Source organism: Schistocerca piceifrons, chromosome 7 (assembly GCF_021461385.2).
Source record: "Schistocerca piceifrons isolate TAMUIC-IGC-003096 chromosome 7, iqSchPice1.1, whole genome shotgun sequence".
NCBI lineage: Eukaryota > Metazoa > Arthropoda > Insecta > Orthoptera > Acrididae > Schistocerca > Schistocerca piceifrons.
This window is the reverse complement of record NC_060144.1, coordinates 469225958-469250287: the sequence shown is the minus strand read 5'-3', so window position 1 is coordinate 469250287 and position 24330 is coordinate 469225958.

Here is a 24330-nt window from a genome sequence, read left to right as displayed (position 1 = left end):
AGAATCAAATTATCTGTTCCTTGCTACTTCTGCATTCATGATTTCTTTGAAATTGCGTTTAGAAACATCAAATGATCTAACCGAAATTCCCCTAGCATCGGATTTGGAGAGATCCATGTTTTTGCCTTTTTTGGTAAGTTTTTGAAGTGCAGGAGTTAATTAGGTTCTTTATACTCTCTATAAAGAGAATTTTTAATATTTTTATGATCCACACGTTTCAGTGTTTTCTCTAGTGGTGGCTCACAGAGCTACAGGATCGGAGGCGGAAGCTGTAGCCGGAGCAGCACATAAGTTGGGACGTATGCTGCTTTTAGCAGGCTGGTGGAGTGACGAGCAGTTTGATATGTGACTACCTATTTGAAGCTGATATTAAGATCAAGGATGACCGAGAGAATAGGTGCCACTCAGTCCTAACTTTAATTACGAGTATTAATAGCAGTACCTAAATTCTGATACAGAAAATCACTCATTTGCCATTATTTTGGCATTGTTACAATACAAATGAATTTCTAGTACTTCTAAATTAACGACGGGTACAGAGTCATCAAAGATTATACAATAAAATTCGTAACAGAACTATGTTCTACAGTAGACTTAATAACGCGCCTTGTCACTCAGTTAGCACTTCGACATTCTTTATAAGTTGTGATCTCGCTATTCTCCATTTTAGGCATAAATCTGTTCCTTGGCCAAAAGCGTATTTCTGTGGAGTTCACGGAGTGTGTTTACAATATATTCACCATAGTGGTATCCAAGTATTTCAGTTATTAATGGTAGCTGCCTGCTTTCCTATTAGAAGCGACTGCGAGTACCATCATCAGCAGAACTGTAGCACTGAGCAGGAGGGAAGACCTTCTCATTAGTTACTCACGAGGTTAATTCAAGTACGGTCTAGTCTCACCTTGCCTCCATCAGTGAAATCATTTTGCCCGCTGTATCTGTCATGCATCAAGGTCACTGATCGGGGACGTAGTTTCTCCTTCCAATAAGCAATGCACAGGGCAAGGCGTGAGTGGAGTGTTGCGATTTCACAATGAGCCTGTTAGGACGATCCGCTGTTCTTTTACCATAACTAGAAAACAATTCCCAATGACGCAACGTCAATTAGAAAGTGCTAACGGTCCTTTTTAAACAGACAAGGAAAGTCAGCTGCAATGATTACTGTGGAACTGAATAAACTTGGCGAACATTCGAGTACAATGCTTACAATGAAAATTAATATCTACTATAAGCCTGTTTCTGGAAGTCCAGAGCCAGCACTCTGTCCAGCTGAATACAGTCTATCAGACCGCCTCTTAATTGCCATACATGTTCATTCTCTAATATTCAGATGAGATACATATTCATGACACTGCCAGCGTCTCCTGTAAATCATTTAGCAGCCTGGATCTTGCACATTGCTCGGTAATTAATGCAATGGAATTACTGCTCAGTATTTCCATGGCTTTACCATCAGTCCGCTGCCACTTGTCCAACAATAAACACCTACTAGTCGGAAAGCACCGCTCGCTCGATTCATTCAACGATCTGCACTGCACTAACTTAGAGTTTATACCATATGTTGCCTCTTCCGTCAGGAAAAGAACAGCAAAGATTTCGGCCTTGAAAAGCCACAAACTGCATGGAATACGCTATAAGTTATGTTTACTCTTCCGAATATCTTATAGAGAGAAATCCTCATACATAAAAGTGTACCTCAAGAGTAGGAGGAGGCGATTAGTGTTGAACATCGCGTCGACAACGAGGTCATTAGGGACAGAGCACAAGATCGGATTAGGAAGGATGGGGAATGGAATCGGTCGTGCCCTTTCAAGGAAACCATCCCGGCATTTGCCTCAAGCAATTTTGGGAAATCAAAGAAAACTTAAATCAGGACGGCCGGACGTGGGTCTGAACCGTCGTCCTCCAGAATGTGAGGCCTGTACGCCGGCCGAGGTGGCCGAGCGATTCTAGGCGCTACAGTCTGGAACCGGTCGCAGGTTCGAATCCTGCCTCGGGCATGGGTGTGTGTGATGTCCTTAGGTTAGTTAGGTTTAAGTAGTTCTAAGTTCTAGGGGACTGATGACCTCAGATGTTGAGTCCCATAGTGCTCAGAGCCATTTGAACGATTTTTGAGATCTGTACCCCATCAGAGTGTAATGAGAATCATCTAGTGGATGATCCAATAGATAATATCGGACATTGAGGCTATTGACTGGCAATGCTGTTACGTACGGAGAAGTCGCAGCCCTAGAAAATTGTAGTGAAATGCAAAAAGGCCTGTACATCATCGATACTTGGCGCAAGGTTTGGCTATTGACTGTCGACAATACATATTTTACGTATTGCACATAAATAGGCGGAAAGAACCATTATTGTATGATTAAATGACTGCAGGACAATCACTGGAATCATTCACATTCGTTACACTCTGTCTTGGGAACAAGTGAGGCACCCTGAAGGGGAGGAGGAAACGAAATGAAACTTCACGGGCTGAGAAAGTATGTGATGTTGTTGCAGTGATTACAAAACGGAGTTAAATTTTTTAAAAACTTGACAGTATGAGCCCATTTACAGTACGACGTTGCATCCAGTCTGTCTTGGATGAATGCTCTGATTCGGTTGGGAAAAGTATCATAAAGTCATTGTAGCCTTTCTAAGGCAAACTGATCCACAACTGTTGTATCTGATCCTTGATATACCGGTTACTGGTATTAGGATGGCGTTGACGTTGGAGCCACACACGTTCTGTCGCGAACAAGAAATCTTCCTAGCCACCGAATTACCTCAACATTACGCAAGCAATCTTTCTCCTGTTTTTGGGCCATAGTCGTGTCATAATGTTTAACTGATATTTCCGCCTCTGACTATACAAACTTTTTTTTATTTTATATTACTTTCGTGACTTCTGCCTCCATACCCAATACTGTTGTATTTTATATCGGCTTAAGGCCGAAATAATAATAGTATTATAATAAAAACAACCTTGTACAATCAAATGTCGGAAATATCGTTCAAACATTACGTAGAGCGTTCGTAGAAGCATATGCCATGTGTGTACGAACATTGTCCTGTTAAAATGTGACATATCGATACCGTTGCGTGAGAGGTAACATATGAGGAAGTAGGATGCCCTTGACGTACCTCTGTGCCGTCAGACATCCCTCAGTCACTACCAGCTGTGATCTAAGGTCATACCCAATGGCTCTCCAGACAGTGTCCGCTGTGCCTAGATTAGATTAGATTAATACTTGTTCCATAGATCATGAATATGACACTTCGTAATGATGTAGAACGTGTCAGGTTAATAAAAGATGTCTGTACAAGATATTACATTACACAAAATATTGCATGACACCAATGTTTAAGTATTTTTCCCTTAATTTATATATCTAAAAATTCAGCCAATGAGTAGAAGGAGTTGTCATCTAGAAATTCTTTTAATTTATTTTTAAATGTTAGTTGGCTATCTGTCAGGCTTTTGATGCTGTTTGGTAGATGACCAAAGACTTTTGTGGCAGCACAATTTACCCCTTTCTGTACCAAAGTCAGATTTAACCCTGCATAGTGAAGATCATCCTTTCTCCTGGTGTTATAGCTATGAACACTGCTATTACTTTTGAACTAGGTTCGATTATTAACAACAAATTTCATAAGTGAATATATATACTGTGAGGTTACTGTGCGAATCCCTAGACCCTTAAATAGATGTCTGCAGGATGATCGTGGGTGGGCTCCAGCAATTATTCTGTTACACGTTTTTGAGCAATGAATACCTTTCTACTCAACGATGAATTACCCCAGAATATGATGCCATACGAAAGCAGTGAATGAAAGTAGGCATAGTAAGCTAATTTACTGAGATTCTAATCACCAAAATTTGCAATAACCCTAATAGCATACGTAGCTGAACTCAGACGTTTCAGCAGACCATCATTGTGTTGCTTCCAGTTTAACCTCTCATCAATGGACGCACCTAAAAATTTTTAAAATTCTACCTTAGCTACAGACTTCTGTTCAAAGTCTATATTTATTACTGGAGTTGTGCCATTTACTGTACGGAACTGTATATACTGTGTTTTATCAAAATTTAAAGAGAGTACCTTTTCTGAGAACCTCTTAATAATTTTGTGAAAAACATCATTTACAATTACATCACTTAGTTCTTGGTTTTTGGATGTTGTTACTATAGTTGTATCATCAGCAAAAAGAACTAACTTTGCATCTTCATCAATGTGGAATGGTAAGTCATTAATGTATATCAAGAACAGCAAACGACCTAAGACCGAACCCTGCGGGACACCGCACTTGATAACCCCCAGTTTGAGGAATCAGCTATTGTTTTAACATTACATGAACCACTTCTTTCAACTTTCTGCATTCTTCCAGTTAAGTATGAATTAAACCATTTGTGCACTGCCCTACTCAAAGCATAATGATTTAGCTTATCTAAAAGAATTCCATGATTTACACAATCAAAGACCTTTGAGAGATCACAAAACATACCAATGGGTGATGTGCGGTTATTCAGGGCATTTAATATTTGATCAGTGAAAGCGTATATAGCATTTTCTGTTGAAAAGCCTTTCTGAAAACCAAACTGACATTTTGTTAGTACTTTATTTTTACAAATATGGGAGGCTACTCTTGAATACATTACTTTCTCAAAAATTTTTGATAGAGCTGTCAGAAGAGAGATTGGGCGGTAGTTGTTGACATCCGACGTATCCCCCTTTTTATGCAATGGTTTTACAACGGCATATTTCAGTCTATTGGGGAAAACCCCCTGCTCCAAAGAGCTATTACATTCGTGGCTGAGAATCCTACTTATCTGTGGGGAACAAGCTTTAAGTATCTTGCTGGAAATGCCATCAATTCCGTAAGAGCTTTTACTTTTCAGTGAGTTTATTACTTTACTGATTTCAGAGAGAGAGGTTGGTGGAATTACAGTTGTTTCAAACTTCACAGGTATGGCCTCTCCTATTAGTAGCCTTGCCTCTTCTAGTGAAAATCTAGATCCTATTTTCTCCACAACATTAAAAAAAATGATTATTGAAAATATTTTCATTTTCTGATTGTTTGTTAGTACACTTGTCATTCAGTTTTATGGCACTAAAGTCTTCCTGTGCTCTTGTTACCCTGTTCTCCAAACAGTTGGAAGAATTGGGCCTCTCCTTAGGTCACCACCATACTGGCCGGAGAGGGACATCCAGGCTGGTGCAGAACGCTGCACGTTGCCTTTCTTCATCAGTCCACGCTTCCCAGCTACGGTAGCGCTCCAAATGTTAGCATATGTGATGTGATGTTAACGGCAGCTACGCATGAAATGGTGACTCCCGTGTCTGTCTATCACGAGCATCTGACCAATAATGCGGGATGACACAGAATGTTGTAGGGATTCCATTACTTGTATTAATGTTGCAGGCGAAGATTAGAAGTGGTTATGATGATCCTTATCTACAAATTGACAGTTTTCCCTTGTGGAGGGTCTGGTATGGTCGGTAGAAACTTCACGGATCACTCGTCTGAAGCTGTTACCACCCCTTATATAGGGTGTTTCCGTACTAGCGTGCAAAAATTTAACGCACCATAGAGGATGCTCCACTGAACAATTTCAGGTAGAGAACATGGCGTTGGAGAAGCCTGCTTAAGCAGGTAATAGCAATAAAATCACATTACTCTCTACTTTTTTATTTACATTAGTTACAGTTAACTGCAGATACCATCACTGACACAATGAACGTAACATTTGTACTGTAACTTACAAAGAGTGCTGAAACGACGACCTTCAGCCTCAGTGCAAGCATGGCATCGGCAAACAAGGTTCTGACGCACCCTGACATATATCCCTGGCGCATTTCGAATCACATCACAGGCAGCTACAATTCTGGTAACTAATTCCATTTCCGTACCCTCTGGCGCCTCATACGCAAGTGACTTTAGATATCGACATAGGAAATAATCTAAAGAATTCAGATCAGGTGACCTCGCAAGACGTGGAATAGGGCCTCTCCTTCTAATCCAGCGATCATGAAATACAGCATTGAGATGAAATTAGGCGATGCACCGTCATGTTGTATCCACATACTCTCACGAACAGTCAAAGGTAAGCTCTCCATCAACTCAGGTGGAACTCTTTGCACGAATCTCAAGTACAGGTGACAATTCAGACAGAAACATAGAAGATATGACCTAATGAGATTGCCGCCTACGATGCTGGCCCAGATATTCACAGCAAAACGTACTTAACGATGTGACTCTACCACAGCGTGAGGGTTTTCCTCGTCCCACACATGGCTATTCCTGCTGTTCGAAATACGATAACAATCAAATTAGGCATCGTCGGTAAACAGCATGGAGGAAATCTGGTAGATCGATCCATTGTTGACACAATTCGACGTTTGGTGCAGTCAGTCACAAGCATTGCATCGACCCGTTGTGGGTGATATGGATGTAATTGTTGTTCATGGAGTACTCGGCTCAACCTAGTGTGTGCAGTGCCCATTTCATGTGCAGGTACGGCAAGGACTATTAGTGAAGCCAGCTGCTACAAGTTCCAGCACCTCATCTTAAAAATCGGGTGTGCGGCAGGTCCTCACGTTGTCAGGTCCCTCGTTTCTTCTTTGCAACTAACAGGTCTTCCGCATTCGTCGATCGAGAGAAATAAACACTCCTCGTGATGGATGATGCCTGTTAGGAAATCGTTGCTTTTACGGCCTTTCAGCAGCGAGAGCATTGCAGCATACTTCCCCATACACAAGGTACATATCAGTGAGTTCTGCGAAACTGTACCGTAACAGCTCCATCCTATTCTACTGTACGTCTCTGAATAGCACTGAGTTATGAATGCATCTGCCGTTGGCTCACTGCACTTTCTGTCATGGGACAATGTAAATACGATTCAACAGACCCGCATTGTGGACAAGTAAAGTAAACAATATCTGCATCATGATTTCTTAGTGCCAGGCTCATCTTCCTTGTTTCCTTGCAGAAAATAAAGATTGCACATGTAAATAAACAGCACATTACGTGTAAAACCGTAAGCATATTAGTTTTAAAAGCTGGGAAAGTAATGCTAAACAAAGCGATAGACAAGTTTACTTTCATATCTCCTCAAGCTGGCTTCTCCAGTCCCAGTTTCCCTACCTCAAATAGTTCAGTGAAGCATTCTCTACGTCCTATTACATTTTTGCACGCTCATACGGAAGCACCCTCTATACCTTGCCACGCCAGATAACAACACTAAACACGAACAACACGAATCCACTCAGGTGGCCTTTCCAACTTTCGCTTTCGTAGAATACGGCAACGCTTGCCATTTACATTCCCGGCAAGAGTGTGCACGAGTACGAAGTTCCATTGAAATGCGACGATGTCTTTTGGGTGCATCACTTACTTTGTCAGGCAGTGTATATCTACAAGAATGTGTACGGGACTATTTAAAGCGGAACGACTACATAAAACTTATCGCAGATAAGGCAGATACCAGACCAAGATTCAATGGAATAATCCTCAGGAGTTTGACTACTAGTCCCTCGATTGGCCGATACTTGAATATAATCATTTTGAGGCTGATGGGAGATAGGAGTGGTACAGGAAATAGAGGAGATACGTTGATGAGCAGTAGCTTTCGTCACAGGTCTGTTTATTAAGCGCGAAAGTGTCGCGGAAATACTCATCCCTTTCAGTACAGAGACGTTACAAGAGAGGCGTTTGTCTGTTAAAATTCCTAGAGCATACATCTCTAGAGGACTGATCCAATGTTTTGTTTTCTTCTATGTATATTTCGCTAAAAGACCAATAGGGTAAAAATTGATTCGAGTTCACATGTAGGCTAACCGACAAACATTCTTAAGGAGCTCCATTCGGGCTGGGAACAGGAAAGAGGAGTGGTGACAGTGGTTCACAAAGTACTCTCCACCACACACCATAAGTTAGCCAGCGGGGCACAGCAGCAGTTTTAACGTGCTTGTGTAGCTGACGGCCTGTGCTAACGTCTATATTGTGTGATTAAAATTACTTGTTATTCAGCACCTCACAATTGAAACTGTTTTGCTGTTATCAGAGATTTCCGTGTTCCACATGTCTCCAAGTTGCCATTGTATCGGAAGAAAGGGTCAGTTCGCTTGCAGTGCCCTGTACTGCAGTGAATAATAGACGCGTGTACAGTTACCGAAATTCTGTCTTACAATCATCTAGTTTATTTCTATTGCTGTTTTTGGTGTATCATAGCTCTTTCTTGTGACGCGAAAAAAACGGAACAGAAACAGAGCTCGGGAACCGTACACAATATAGAAGAATGTCGAACCAGGAATTGAGCCTAAAGAACCATCCTGACGATTCGTGTAGAGTGTGTGGGAATACTTTCGGAGGGAAACGGAAAACGGGGGCTCTCTCTCATCAGTTTCCGAAGTAGTCGCGAAAACTGCAGTCGCCGTAGGCCTAAGTGGGAACACCCTGTGTCCTATTATTGGACATTGCAGGCTGTGAAGCAACATGCCTCGAAACATCTGGTAGAAGGAAAATGTTCAGAAGCGCATAAAAATCTGTATCCTTTCAATCCAGACGCAATTAGCGGTGGCGTATATAATTATCGTCGTCGTAGGAAGCATCCTACTTTATAAAAGCTTCTCACGACATTGCGTGTATTCGAAGTTTTGAGGGGCAGTAGATCACAATTGACACTAGTTCTGAATAATTTCGAACTAACGAACTTAATTTTTTCAAACCGTAAGATGTAAATAGTGCCAGCAGACATAGCCACAGGGGGATTCAGCTTTTTGCGACACGTGTAAACGTGAATTTCGAGCACGCAGTTTACATCGACAGAGGCAAAGAGGGCACAGCGTCTTGCGTTCCCGTCATATCTCACAGGTTGCTCACTCTACATTTCTCTGGGAAACACGTAACTAACGACTCTTTTGAAATGACTTGCTGCACCTGTTTCACCCTTCGCCACGTTACAGCCGACACGCAGTGTCAATGAGCTGCATTATAACGTGATAAACATCAGATCAAGAAGGTCGCATACTTAAGGAATTAGTGAGGAGAGCTGGTGCAGAAATCTTGCATCGTCAATCATGGAAAGTTCCTAGTAGAGGCGGCTTGCCATCGCTCTGTCCTGTTACCAAATGTCAAATATGTATCTGTGTGGCGTGGATGATTGATGGGTGCGTGTACGGTGCAGTGTACAGTGCAGTGTCGGGTTTATATTGAGCCTGAAGAGAAGCAAAGGGCTACACTCGGTGCCAGCAGACAGCCTACTTCTCTAGAGCAGAACCAAGGCGAAGAGCTTAAAATCCCATTCCGGCAGAAGGACTGCCATGTGACACACATGGCCCCACTTCGTATGAAGCTGCGGAGAACAAAAAGACTGGGATCAGGAAATTTACGACACCCCGGCTATTCCTCTTGCAAACCAAATAGTGGCAGTAAAATTTTCCACTGCCAGAATTCGAACCGTTTTACCTCACGTGGCTGCACCGGCGTTCGTTAGCGTACTTGGCTGCGCAGGCGGTTAAGTATCACATAACAATTAGCTATAATCAGAGCACGATTGAGTTTTTAGCAGCTTTTTTATTGGTTATGTTAAGAGTTCAACACTGTAGATTTGCCAGGACGGCATCTACATTTAAGGAATTTCAAACCAATCATACTGTCAGTCGCTGGGAGAATGCATGACCTTCCCGAAGAGTTGCCCAGCACATTAGACCTAAATGCTGGTGCTGCCGGTTCAGAGAAGGTCGACGAACACAATACTTGTATCTAACTAAACTTCAGATCGGTCATTTTGTCAGTCAGCGGTAGGATGAGTGGTAAATCCGAAGAACTACCAAGCACCGCAGATCACGGAACTGTTATACAAAAACACTCACAGGATAAAACAAACTTAGAAATTCTGAATGCAGAATTCCGGTTCTCCTTATACGGACAGATTCAAACGGGTTCATCAGAGGAAATTCTTGCAGCGGAAATAAACATGTTTTAGACGATGGGTAACATAAGAAGATTGTAAAACAGATACTACTACACTTTGCAGGTAGCCATGTGAGTACTGGCAGTGAACACGGAGACTATGGATCTATTGAATGATTTTTTTTTTTTTTTTTTTTTGCAGGCGAGGAGCAGTTATATTTAAAACGAGGCAGATGGAAAACAGTAAGCAAACTGTTTATTGTGTCGAAAGTAATGTGGCTCAAATGTTCTCAAAGTTGTTTCAAATACGCCACATAAGTTTCGCTGGAAAGCCCTTACACATCCTCCGTACAGTCCCGATGTCTCCCCAAGCGATTTCCGTATTTTTGGAGCCATGAAGAAAAACATTTGTGGTCGTCGACTTATTTCGGATGCTTGTGTACTTTCATGGTTACGTAGGCAACCGCAAACTTTTTGCATGAAAACACTGCTAGATTTGTCTCACGGCCGGATAAGTGTATTAACAGTTAAAGTGATTACTTTGGAAATAATAAATAGTTTACGTACTTTTTCCGCATGGCTCGTTTTCAATTGACTGCCCTTAATCCTCTTCAGTACGGAGCTCACATTAAAAGTGAAAATGAGTTACAGTAGTGGTAACTGCTTTTTGGTAAAGGTAGCTAACAATGAATGACCCCCAAAAATTTTTTGAAGCCGTAGTGAATTTTTTGTAGACAGCATCATATATGACACCTTTGGACTTAAGCATGACAATTATACACACTACTATGCAGTTTATTGTTCCTTTATTACAAAAAAATTGCAAACATTACATATATTGTCCATATTTGTTGTAAATTTCAAGATAGGTCAAACAACAAACTTAGTACCAAAGATTCAACAGTTTTAGGTTAAAAATTCAAAGTATTTAAACAAAAGTTTTCTAAGTAAACTGTCTAGAGCGAAACAGTAATTCTTTTAATAATTTACTTATTTTTACTCATTTTTATGTTTCCAGAACTCGTTTCTTCCTCGTACTCGAATAAGAAGCACTGTATCAGAGTGTAATGTTCATCATCAGATTGATCGATCTCTATGTTGGACTCGTCTGGATTAATTCTGTTGACCAACTGAATGGTCTCTTCATCAGGCTAACTCTGGGGATAAAATTGAAAAAAGAAAAATACATCCCTATATGCTGTGCAGTCTCAGAACTCGAAGTTACCAATCACTGCTGCTACCTCGTAATGCTCGCCAGAAGGACGAACAAGTGAGCTGACGCAAACACGATGTCTACTGTACATGATACTACAGGCCAGAAACAGTTCAGCTGCGTATGCGAGCGAGAAAAAAAAAATAAAACCTGGAGGTAGTACATATGAAACTCGGGTCTGAAGAGGATATGTTGCTGTAGCTTACGCCACATGGGCGTAGTGTTACAGTACACTACATTACGGGTTTACATCACGGACTTTTAAAATCTTGCCTGGCACCGAAATTCACACGATCTGGGTCGTAGTGAGCAGTTTAGCGGCTTCGCCATCTCTGAATCGAGACAGAAAGTCGAATTACATACAGGATGACTGAGGACACCAATAAACTACTATCAACATGTTTTTCCAAAGCTACCTTTTTCGATAAGTCTCGTTGGAGAGCTGCAATACATTACGTAAATAGTCGAAATTCAGCTATCAGGCAGTGTGCAAAGACGGTCGCCCCCAAACGATAGATTTGCTAAGGTGTTACTTCTGGGTACATGCTGGTAAAATAGCTTTCATACTGTGCTGCAATAAATTATATTTCTTTTGTTTTGGGTCAAATGAAATAGTTTGTCGAACGCAAATGTCGTACAATGTTTCCTGACACCACATCTTTTATACAATTCGTCTGGTTTCTCCCGTTAGACACAGATGCTTGGTTTACCGTATGTACTCATCAATCCATTAGACAGACAATGGCAACCCTCTAGTCCTTCCACGTGTACAACTGCACCCTGCTAGCCACCTTTCTGTGTGTGGCGAAGAGTACGTAACGTATCAAAATTAATTTGTCTCTTACTACACCATTAGCGATTAGGTATATCCAATCTCTACGAATTACACAAATTTTGCGTTATCTCTCATGCGAGTAGGAAGACTTAACTTTTCTCGCCTTACGTTGGAAAGTGGATTCTCATAACTGCGTTCTCTGGAACAATGACTTAAATATATTGATATCGAAGTACACAGCGGAGTTCTAAATAGATTGTTTATTCATTTCAAATGCTCGTACATGGACTAAGTTTCAGTCAAATATAATCAGAATAAATGACGAGATAGTGTAATACGTAAGAATAACTAACTGATTTGGATTTCTGTTCAGTCTTTCTTTCTTTCTTTCTTTCGTTATTTTGAAAACCTCTGATTACAATCCTTTATTAAGGCAAACGTTTCTAAGCAAATAAATTCGCTACCTCCTTTTGTTTGATTGTTTTAGCCACATGTAGGTAGCGACTACACAAATGCCTTCAAACTAATGTTTTTGATTATTTCTTGCTCGCTCTTCCTCTGAAACTCTTTCTGTTTTTCTTGCTGTGTTACTGGACAGATACACCATTCTACACATTTTTAGTCCAAACTTCTCACTGTTTCCTGTGTCCTCTTTCATTAAAACACCTTTCCCTAAATACTGATGTACTTCTTTCATCCATAGGACTTGTGTCTTTCTTTTCCCTTCGCAAGTCATCATTTATTTGTAACTAATTTTTGTTTGATTTTTTTAGTGAAGCTTTTCTCAACCTTACAGTAACACCGACTCTTCTATAATACCTGTGGTAGCATACACTAACGAACAACACAAGTGAATATACTAGTTTTGTGCATTCTGATCAGTAACAAGACAATTGATCATCATAGCTTGTGTTCAAAATGATCTCCGGCAGCGGCAATACACGCTTTCAGTTTGGTCTGGAACGGCTGCTCCACACGTGCTAGCATTTCATCAGGGATGTCCGAGAAGGCTGCAGTAATACGTCTTTGCATATCATCTGGTGTACTTGGTATGTTCTTGTTGACAGCGTCTTTCAGCTTTTCCCGCAACAAAAAGTCTACAGGCGTCAGATCCGGGGAACGGGACGGGCAAGATACAGTTCCTCTGCATCCAGTCCAACGACCTGGAAACAACTCGGGAAGACTTGCTGCAGTACTTCGCACACTATGGGCTGGACAGCCGTCACGTTGCTACCACAGGTTCTTCCTAATCTGCAGAGACACGTCTTCTAGCAACCGTGAAAGACCGTCTGTCAGGATTTAACAAGATAATAATAAGTTGTCTCTTCCTCTATGAATAGATGATGAATGTAGCTAGCCGCTAACTTTGTGTAATATCTTGTCTGTATAGACCTTCACACATAAATCTATACAGTAATGTAAGGGCCTCCCGTATCTTGGCTGATCCGTGATAAGACAGGCGAAAAGTTATACTAATGGAGGATTATTAGTATTATCTCTGTTTTCACTCGCTCTCTCTCTTTCTCTCCTTTATCTATGTACAGTTTTTATTATAATATTTCATTACGTGAAATCAGCCAAATAGGATCTTTGGTGGAGTCCTTCGTCTTGGTAATTAGCGGCTGGCTTGCTATAAGAGATCTTTACATTTATTATTACTGTTAAACACTGTATTCAGTCGGGAGAATCAATCGTGTGGACAATTTGTTCCTTTTACGAAAGATTGCGAATTCCAGATGTGTACGAAGCCTTTTTGGACGATTTAACACAGACTCAGTGATTGCAGGCTCTCTTCGACACAGCTGAAACTTCCCCACTAATTACAGGGCCAACGTGATCATCAAATGGTTCAGAAAAAAACTCATTCGTTCATTCACTCCGGAACAAAAAGTCACAAACCTTATTTATGAAGGACATTGTGTATTAAATCCATCTCCATTACATGTCCAGATCTCCGGTGATTCCACGTCTTAATCATTTTCCGTTTACACTCTCTTTCTATTCAAACAAACCGCTAGTGGCACAAAAGTTAATTCGCTCGATTTAGCGAGAAGAAAATCAGAATATGTCTCTCTCAGAAATACGTCAATCCCTCAATCCCTGCTCCAGAAGCTGTCCTAGTTACCACTCTAACAACCATGGAGAATGCATATATGCATCTCTGTTATTTCAAAGAATAAACGCGCTAGAAAATACTTTGGCGTCGTCTAGCTGTCGCCGCACATGTTACGAGAAAATCAGATCAGATACTTTTCCAAAGTGAATGAATGTGGATGGTTTGATTGACAATGATTAATTGGTGCGTGGTAGAGGGTATTTTCTGTGGGGACGTTACAATGCCCTCGCAGCGAGCGAAGTTTGTGAGCCTAATTTTGATTTACCGAACACACTTCGCGAGCTATCTATTAGTGTGGGTAACCCAGAAGTGATGAGCGTCAGTCCTCCGACTGAAAAAGATTAATTATGTTTAAGAGAGACGAAAAAAATAAACATTGGAAACAAAAGAAATGAAGAGACAGGTACCGCGGCTGTATTGCTTTTACGTGCATCAAGGTGTTATGTTTGCTGTGCACAACCAAGGAAGATGATCTTTCATGAGGCTGTTATCAGGGTCTACCCATTCCGGAACTTTCTTATTTTTTTTTTTTTTTTTTTTTTTTTTTTTTACAATCTTGTTTCCAGGACAATATCTTGCGATGCTGAAACTACCGCGGATCTTGCATGTCCCCGACGTCCACATTTGTAGTCGGTCTTCTACGCGGCCCACAATGGGAAGAGTAGAAGGAACAGGGATACCAGATTTCATTTCCAAAAGAATTAGCAATGACCGAAAGGGAAACTCTTCCTGTAAAACAACTGGTTAGGTTCCACCGTCCAAGGTTCTCCTATTTGAAAACAAAATCCCTCTAGCTTCATGCATCCTTTCTCTTACAATGTACTGCAAGGAATTTATCCATTGACTTAAAGTTTCCATTTATCCATTGACTAATGCTGTTGCTGAAAACATCGTAGTAATTACTCTAGTTTGAATTTTCTTTTGGACTTCGCATCACCATTTGTGCTTGTAAGTCCAAAAATTCTGACACATTTTCTGTCAATGATTTATTCTTCGTAATTTAAAGGATTCATGCAACTTGCAGTAGATTTTGGATTCAAATCATCGAATAATGGAAAGTGTGGTTCATTTTATACAAAGACATAATCCATCATTTCCTTGAAAAGTCATATCATTTATCTATACTCATAAAAATTTTATCCTAAATACATATATTTCTCCGCTTGATTGCTGTAATGTAAAAGTTATTAGTAGTGAGGAATGTGGATTATCTTCTTTCATTTATTCTCTGATTCATCCGGCATTCATAAATGCACATATATGGAAATGGATTTTCAAACAAAATTCCAAAGTGAATAAGACCCATTAAATAACTACTAATTCTATGAATATTACTTTCTTTTGACATTCAACAATAAATCAAGAACTCTTAACGTCTAATTATGACACTTTTTTTTTTAAGTTTTTATCAATCAGTTTCCCCTCGCGTTTGATGCGAGTCTCTTACAAAGCATATCTGTGTCGTCTATATCGATTCTAACTCTCGCGCCAGCGTCAATTGTTTTGCGCGGGGAAATTATCCTTGCGGCATTAACCGTCACTCATGATTCACTGCCTAAACGCATCACTTCACACGTTTACACATCTAAGCGTGCACTTGAAATTATATATGAACATTCACTGGGAACCTCTTTTGATTATGCAGCATCATTTTCGGAAAACATTTCTTTCTTCTTGAAGGTCATTCAGATCCTTTATAAATCTTGATGACATTAGCAATGCTAAAGTTCCATGTTTGCCCAAACACTGGTGAAGCCTATCTCCACTGTCTTCTTTGCAGCACTCGATAGTAACAGTTATTCACTATTTCTACAATCTGTGTCACTGATTAATTATTTCAGTTTAAAGTTTTGTAACACTAAACACACAGAGTTTGTTTTTATGTTTTTTCGAGCGTTCATCTCTGTCACTTGCAATGGGGAGCAGTATGGGCTTGCAGAGGGTTCGATCAAACCCCATTTCAACATGCGATCTATTTCCTTTTGAACTTGAGCCTTTAACCTCCAGAGAACAGGATAGAAAGTTCTACAATACGTTTCGTGCGGCTTAACGTAGAGATGGCATATGTATCCCTTAATAACTCCTGGCCTTCCATCAAAAACGTTTTCATACGTTAATAATAATTCATTGAGCTGCTTCTTCTGATCTTCGATAATGCAGTCGGATTCATTTAACTTTTCAAACACTAATCGATCGAAATCTTCTTTGACTTGGAACTCTTTAATTATGTGCTCTTTAGAATTTTGGGCCGTCCTGATTACTTGCACACTGATCCCACAATTATATTTTCTCGTAAGGCATTTTTTTCTCAACAACTCCAACTCAATTTCTTGTTTATTAACATTCAACCAAATTTTTCCTGTTTTAAAATCTATTCTGCATCCGTATTGACGTAGGCTGTCGACTCCGATAATGCAATCTACCACCAAATTTTTCACAACCAGGAATGTGCTTAATATTGCTACATTTCCGAATTCCACACCAAGTAGTGACTGCACCTTTACATTAGCCGATCGAGCCCCAACGGCGCCATTTATTCTGTAATTTTGAACTGGAAAAATTGGTACTCTTCTTATATTTCTGATCCTGTTGAATAGTGCCTACGAAATAACATTTGTGGTTGCAGCTGTGTCTAAAACCGCCACTATAGGTACGGTCTCCATAATGACTTGCACTTCGGCTACTGCCACCTGTTCCTTATCCTCATCTTGTGGTTCTAAGTCCTCGGTCAGTTCATCTGCCAGTAATCGTCCATCATTATACGTTAACATGGGTACACATATCCTGTTGCCCCTCAACCAATTGTTGACCGCTCCTCCGGGGCACGAGTGGGTCCTTACAAGTTTGTTGGATTTTGATTTGTCTGCTGGTTGACATCATCCGTCACTTCGGTAATTATCGGTTGATTCGTAGATGTCCGTCCCCACTGATGTTGGCTATTTGAATTCATTCCTCCCGGTTGATTCCACTTCCTATTATCGTTATTATTCTAGGCTTGGGGTCTGAAATTTCTTTCGCTCCCCCACACGGGATTGTACCTTTTCCCGCTCCTGTTGTTCCTTGAATAGCCCCTCGCAAGACCGTTGCCGGGATTACTATTGAGATTTTGAGGGGTTTCTCCATGACTTAACGATCTCTGTTCATTCCTTCTAAGTGTCGATTGATCGCCATTGGCATAACACATAGTTCCACCTTGCCTACCGTTTGGCGGAGGTTCTATCTCCCTATATTGGAATCTGTTGTTACGGGCTTTCTGGTTGTTCTCTTCGATAATATCTATATGGTCTAACGTCGTGAGGAACGACTCCAAGTCTTTGTCGTTGCCGTAAATCAATTGATTCCGGATGCTAGTTGGTAGTCTTGCCTTAAGTATGTTTATTATGTCTGGCAAAGGCATAGGTCTGTCCCAGTACCTCGTTTTATTTATATATTTTTCGAAATACTTTCTAAGGCTTCCTTTCGAAAAGGAGAAAGGCTCTGGGTAGAGCACCTCCTGCCTTAGGCGTTCCTGTACCCCTTCTGACCAGAACTTTGCTAAAAACGCCTTCTCAAAATCGTCATATGTCGAGCAAACAGAAGTCATGTCCGAGGCCCAGATTGCTCCCGAACCTTGTATATATCCTGTAACAAAACTGATCTTCTGCCACTTCGACCAATTTCTGGGTAGCACTCCTCTGAAACTTCGAATAAAAACAATTGGATGGACCCCCCTTTTGTCAGGGCTAAAAATCTGGAATTACCTATGCTTTATCATTTTTTCTTCGCCATGGCAAAGGCTTTCGTAATCTCCGTTAGATAAGAATTGCTTGTGGCAATTTAATGTTTGAATTACTTACACAAGTCGGTATTGTGTGCGAACGGGCAGTAACTGGCTCTATAGTCGCTGCCAACTTCTGCTGCTGCCCTGTATTCATTTGTTCTGAGCTTTGTTGTGAAGCGCGCATCGACTCTTCTATCGTTTGTTTCCAATGCTCCAAATCAGCACCTAGCTGGTGTCGCACCTCCTCAAGTCCTTTCGCAAACAAATTCTCTTCCTGTTTGCCAGATAAACTCTGGAACGCTGCCTTAACATTTTGCTCAACGTTTTCACACATTAGCCTTTTGTTTTCTAATGTGATTTCGAATAATTTACCCGTTAGTACGTTAATTTGGTGGTCTATAACGTCTTGACGCTCTGTCAGATGTTCAACGCTTTCCTTTAGGTTAGCCTGTGTACGTGCCAATTCAGGAAGTTGCGCAATTGCACATGACATGGCGTCTTGCTTTTGTATTAATTGCGGAACCATTTCCACTTGTTCGCGTACAGTATCTATCTTAATAGCCACATACTACTTCATTTCGACACGTACGCGGTGAGTAGATTCCTCACATTGTGCTTTCACCAATTCTATTTGTGCAGTTAACTTTCGTTCCGACTCTTCGACCTGATCCTTGAGTTCCTTGGTCTTCGCCACTATCCGCTGCTCTAATTCGGAAAAACTGTATTGTAACTGCTGCTTAATCTCATTCTGGACTAATTTCATTTCTTCTTGAGTTTGAGTGACTGTCACTAATTGTGCTTTAATATCGGTTTTCAGATTTTCCTGCCCTTCAGTAACTGAGGCTAATTTCGTGTTCAAATCATTTTGCCCTTCAGTAACTGAGGCTAATTTCGTATTCAAATCATTTTGCCCTTCAGTAACTGATTCTAATTTCGCCTTAATATCGGTTTTCAAAGTATTCATGCTCTCGGTTATCATCTGCATCTGTCTCATGATAATTACCAGTGGATCTAATCCCTGCTGTGTACTTGCTGTTACATCTCCCGCCGTGTCTACAGGGCGTTCTATTGCGCTACCTGTAGCCATCGGTCCTACAACACTTTTTATTGCATCATTATTATCAGTGCTAACAGCTGAAGGCTGTTGCGTGCTGCTTTGCTCTGCTTGACTCATCCTAAACATTGCCCTAGTTAAAACCATATAAATGTTCTACTGTCACTATATATATAACTCCCCTCTGCTGTCACTATATGTAACTCCGTTCACACAAGAGTACTTCTGTGTCTACCTTCTTGATGTCCATATACAGATAAATGCAACTGGGACAGGTCAATGACACTACATCTAACATGAACACAGTTAATCGATGTTCTAAAATCAAATACCACTAAACAAAAAAGCGTATACTTCAATATAATAAAAAAACTGTAGATCACACTCCGTTCACACAAGAGTACTTCTGTGTCTACCTTCTTGATGTCCATATACAGATAAATGCAACAGGGACAGGTCAATGACACTACATCTAACATGAACACAGTTAATCGATGTTCTAAAATCAAATACCACTAAACAAAAAAGCGACTGGGACAGGTCAATGACACTACATCTAACATGAACACAGTTAATCGATGTTCTAAAATCAAATACCACTAAACAAAAAAGCGTATACTTCAATATAATTCTGTGTCTACCTTCTTGATGTCCATATACAGATAAATGCAACTGGGACAGGTCAATGACACTACATCTAACATGAACACAGTTAATCAAAAAACTGTAGATCACACTCCGTTCACACAAGAGTACTTCTGTGTCTACCTTCTTGATGTCCATATACAGATAAATGCAACTGGGACAGGTCAATGACACTACATCTAACATAAACACTGTTAATCGATCTCCTAAAATCAAATACCACTAAACAAAAAAGCGTATACTTCAATATAATAAAAAACTGTAGATCTGGGCTTTTCTCTGCGCCCAGCGTGCTGTCTTTCGGCTTTATTTGTAGATCGAATTATATCACCTGCGAGTCTTTCCTCTCTTTTCCAAGCGTCAGTTAGGTTAGCTCGTCGTAGTTGACATGAAACAGAGAGCAAAATTATTTAAGCAACGTCCAAAAACGTGTCCTGTCACGGATTGGCCATTTTAACAAGATAATAATAAGTTGTCTCTTCCTCTATGAATAGACGATGAATGTAGCTAGCCGCTAACTTTGTGTAATATCTTGTCTGTATAGACCTTCACACATAAATCTATACAGTAATGTAAGGGCCTCCCGTGTCTTGGCTGATCCGTGATAAGACAGGCGAAAAGTTATACTAATGGAGGATTATTAGTATTATCTCTGTTTTCATTCGCTCTCTCTCTTTCTCTCCTTTATCTATGTACAGTTTTTATTATAATATTTCATTACGTGAAATCAGCCAAATAGGATCTTTGGTGGAGTCCTTCGTCTTGGTAATCAGCGGCTGGCTTGCTGTAAGAGATCTTTACATTTATTATTACTGTTAAACACTGTATTCAGTCGGGAGAATCAATCGTGTGAACAATTTGTTCCTTTTACGAAAGATTGCGAATTCCAGATGTGTACGAAGCCTTTTTGGACGATTTAACACAGACTCAGTGATTGCAGGCTCTCTTCGACACAGCTGAAACTTCCCCACTAATTACAGGGCCAACGTGATCATCAAATGGTTCAGAAAAAAACTCATTCGTTCATTCACTCCGGAACAAAAAGTCACAAACCTTATTTATGAAGGACATTGTGTATTAAATCCATCTCCATTACATGTCCAGATCTCCGGTGATTCCACGTCTTAATCATTTTCCGTTTACACTCTCTTTCTATTCAAACAAACCGCTAGTGGCACAAAAGTTAATTCGCTCGATTTAGCGAGAAGAAAATCAGAATATGTCTCTCTCAGAAATACGTCAATCCATCAATCCATGCTCCAGAAGCTGTACTAGTTACCACTCTAACAACCATGGAGAATGCATATATGCATCTCTGTTATTTCAAAGAATAAACGCGCTAGAAAATACTTTGGCGTCGTCTAGCTGTCGCCGCATATGTTACGAGAAAATCAGATCAGATACTTTTCCAAAGTGAATGAATGTGGATGGTTTGATTGACAATGATTAATTGGTGCGTGGTAGAGGGTATTTTCTGTTGGGACGTTACAAGGAGGCTGCGACACTGTGTACGTGTTGGGTGTTTCGTCTACGAAAAACGGGCCTATGAGCTGATGGTTCATTGTTTCACGTCACAAGTTAACCTTCCATGGACGCTGACATTCCACCTGACGAAGCTAACGGGGACCGTCAACAGGCCCATAGTGTATTTTTCAGAGGTTTACTGGGATATGGTTGGTAAATGTGGCTCGATCACTAAAGTAGATAGGTGATACACCTGGAGAATCCTGTCGCAGTGCCCATGTACAGAATTTAACACGATTCATACGATTCTATGAAGCTCTTAATGGAGAGAGATGTGGTAGGTGTGGAATGTATGTCAATGGAGAATGCGTGATACACCTGGCTAACTCACGCCCCATTCTCCGGCGACTGCGTGGGAACTAACGTGCGGATAAACTGCAACAGCAACAAAAACATTAATTTCCCCTTCTGTCGTCACTTGTTTTCTTTCTGTTACGTTGTCTAGGTGTTACAGTACCACTTTCGCGTAACTCATTGAAGAAGTTGATAAATAATTGCCGAGATGGTTGACGTCTGTTGGCATATCTTGCGACATACACTTCAAAAGAACGAACTGCAATCTTCCTACTCTCTCCATATACCATGAGCATGTCGGCTTTTTCTGTATTGGTAAATCCCCTCGTCCACTCATGATCTACTGCTTGGATTGTCACACACTAGCTGACTAAGAAGTCACATTGTGCTCAGGAAACACACAAGTACATAGTAAACAAACATAACAACTCAGGTTGAATGGCACAATCAATTGTCGGTGCAGAAACTTTTCAAAAATCGATATCACTTAAACGACTCGCACTAGAATCCTGCAACCAACTCCACTGACATCCTAATTTACCCTACTCTTAATCTGTTGATGTCAGTAGGCATTGTTCCATTTAAAAATAGTTTGTTTGCACAATAATTTCACTTTCTAAGTATTATTAGGATCTATTGACTGGCTAGTAATATGTGTCCCCGACTACGAATCCATTCTCTGGAAACCGCTCACCAACAAAGCTTTCCACTTCCGTAGTATTTGAGGGGCAAGTTGTAGGTTATTAACACTATAACGTATTTTGGGTACTTTGACGTTAAAACTGCGAAGTTACAAACCTTACAAATTAGCAAGAATAAGTACATTTATCATTATTGCAACACATCGATCCGTTACATTGGCAAAAGCGGTGCCGTTGACCCTCTATTGCTCTCTGGCTCGAGTAGCGGGCTAAAAGTAGGCGGATTGCGTTCAAAAATGGCTCTGAGCACTATGAGACTTAACTTCTGAGGTCATCAGTCCCCTAGAACTTAGGACAACTTAAACCTAACTAACCTAAGGACATCACACACATCCATGCCCGAGGCAGGATTCGAACCTGCGACCGTAGCGGCCGCGCGGTTCCAGACTGTAGCGCCTAGAACCGCTGGGCCACCACGGCCGGCCGCGGATTGCGTCATGGAAGTGTGACGTGTAGAGGTGCTGTAGCACAGCTGATGTGGGCTATAAGCTAAACAACTTAGAGTGTCTATTTGGGAAACTAGATGATTACGTGACATTGCCCAGGTCTAGTAGTCTTGTTTAAGTTCATCTCCCTCTCTCCCTCTCCCTCTGTCCATTCTCTCCTTTCCCCCTCTCTCTATAATCCCCTGCCCCATCTCTGTTCACTCTACCCCCAACTCCCTGTTATCTGCTGCTGCCCCTCGTCCAGCTGCTCTGATGTTCCTCCCTCTGCCCATAGGCTCCTTCTCCTCTCTTCTCTAAGTCCATTTCCTACATCCCTCTATCTTTGTCCATCTCCCCCACCTCTATCCCTGCAGCTCTTCCTCAGCCTCTCTCTGTCCCCTCCTCCTGCCACACCCACTGTCCAACCCCTCCTCTTTCCTTTCTCTGCCCATTTCCTCCCCTTGCACTCTGACTCCTGCCCCACTCCTTCCATTTCCTCCACCCCCTCTCTCTGTCCACTTCGTCCCTCTCTCTCTGTCCATCTCCTCCTGCCCCACTCTCCGTCCATCTGGTCCTCCTCCATATGCTCTTCTGCTCCTTCCCACTCTGTTGATCTGCTCCTCCACTTTGTAAGTCTGTCTCCTTCTCTCGTTTGTCCCTCTCCTCCTCCCCTCTCTCTCTGTCCATCTTCATCCTCTTGCGATCTATCTCCTCCTCCCCCTTACCACTGTTCATATCCTCCTCCCTCATTTCTGCCCATCTCCTTCTCTTTCCTTTCTCCATCCATGTCCCTTCTCCCACTCTCTTCCCATCTCTTCTCCTCCTGCCTCTACTCATCTCCTCCTGTCTGTATCTTCTCCTAACCCTCTGCCCATCTCCTTCCTTTTTTCTGTCCATTTCTCCCTCGCCCTCTCTTTAACCAACTCCTCCTTCTCCTCCTCCTCCTTCTCCTCCTCCACCTCCTCCTCCTCCCAATGCCTCCACCCCCTTTCTCTAACCGCTTACTCCACAGCCATTCCCTTCAGTTTCTTCCTGGTCCACTCACTGTCCATCTCCTCCTGCTCCTTCTACTCCAATCTCTCTATCCACTGGCTCCTTCTCCCTCTGGCTACCTTTTCCTCTCTTCCTCTATGTCCTTAGCTCTCTCTCAGCCCATCTCCCCCCTCTCTATGTCTCTCCCCTCCCTATGTCCATCTCGTCCCTTCCACTCTCTTAGTCCTCCTCTTCTCCCTTCCCGGTGTTCATTTCTCCAACCTCCTCTCTTTCCATCTTCTTCTCTTTCCTTTCTCTGTCAATTTCCTCGTCTTCCCTTTCTCTGCCCATATCCTCATCCCCTCTTCCTGCCCATCTCTTCTTCCCATAGTCTCTCTCCATCTATTCTTCTTTGCTATCTGTATCCTCTGCTCGCCCCCCTTGTCCATTTCACCCTCTCCCTCTCTCTCTCCATCCCTTCCTTCCCCCTATCTGGGTCCTCCTTCTGCCTTTCTGTCTGCTCGCCTCCTTCGCACCCTCACTCCAATAGGAAGTTTCAGGCTCTTCGCCTCACAGTATTTCTTTGAGTTAGTAAGTAAGAAGTGTACCAAATTTGGTTGAAATCGATCCAGAGGTTTAGGAGGAGCTTTTTACCTCTAACTTTGCCCTCGTATGCATATCTTACATAAATTTAACATATTTCATACATATTTGTACACATATCTCAGTTTTCACCCTGCAACTTCGATTTTACGCAACTTAATGTGGTGAATACGAATACTACCCACGAAATATATTACGAATTGAATGAGTAGTAAAGACGTAATAAAATAAGACGTAATTCATGACGTGGCAGTTTTTCACGCATCTCAGCGTTTATGAGGTCATAACTCCTGAATTACGTGTCGTATAATGATATTATTTTGTGGGTACATTTGGAGTTGTATGTGAATTCTG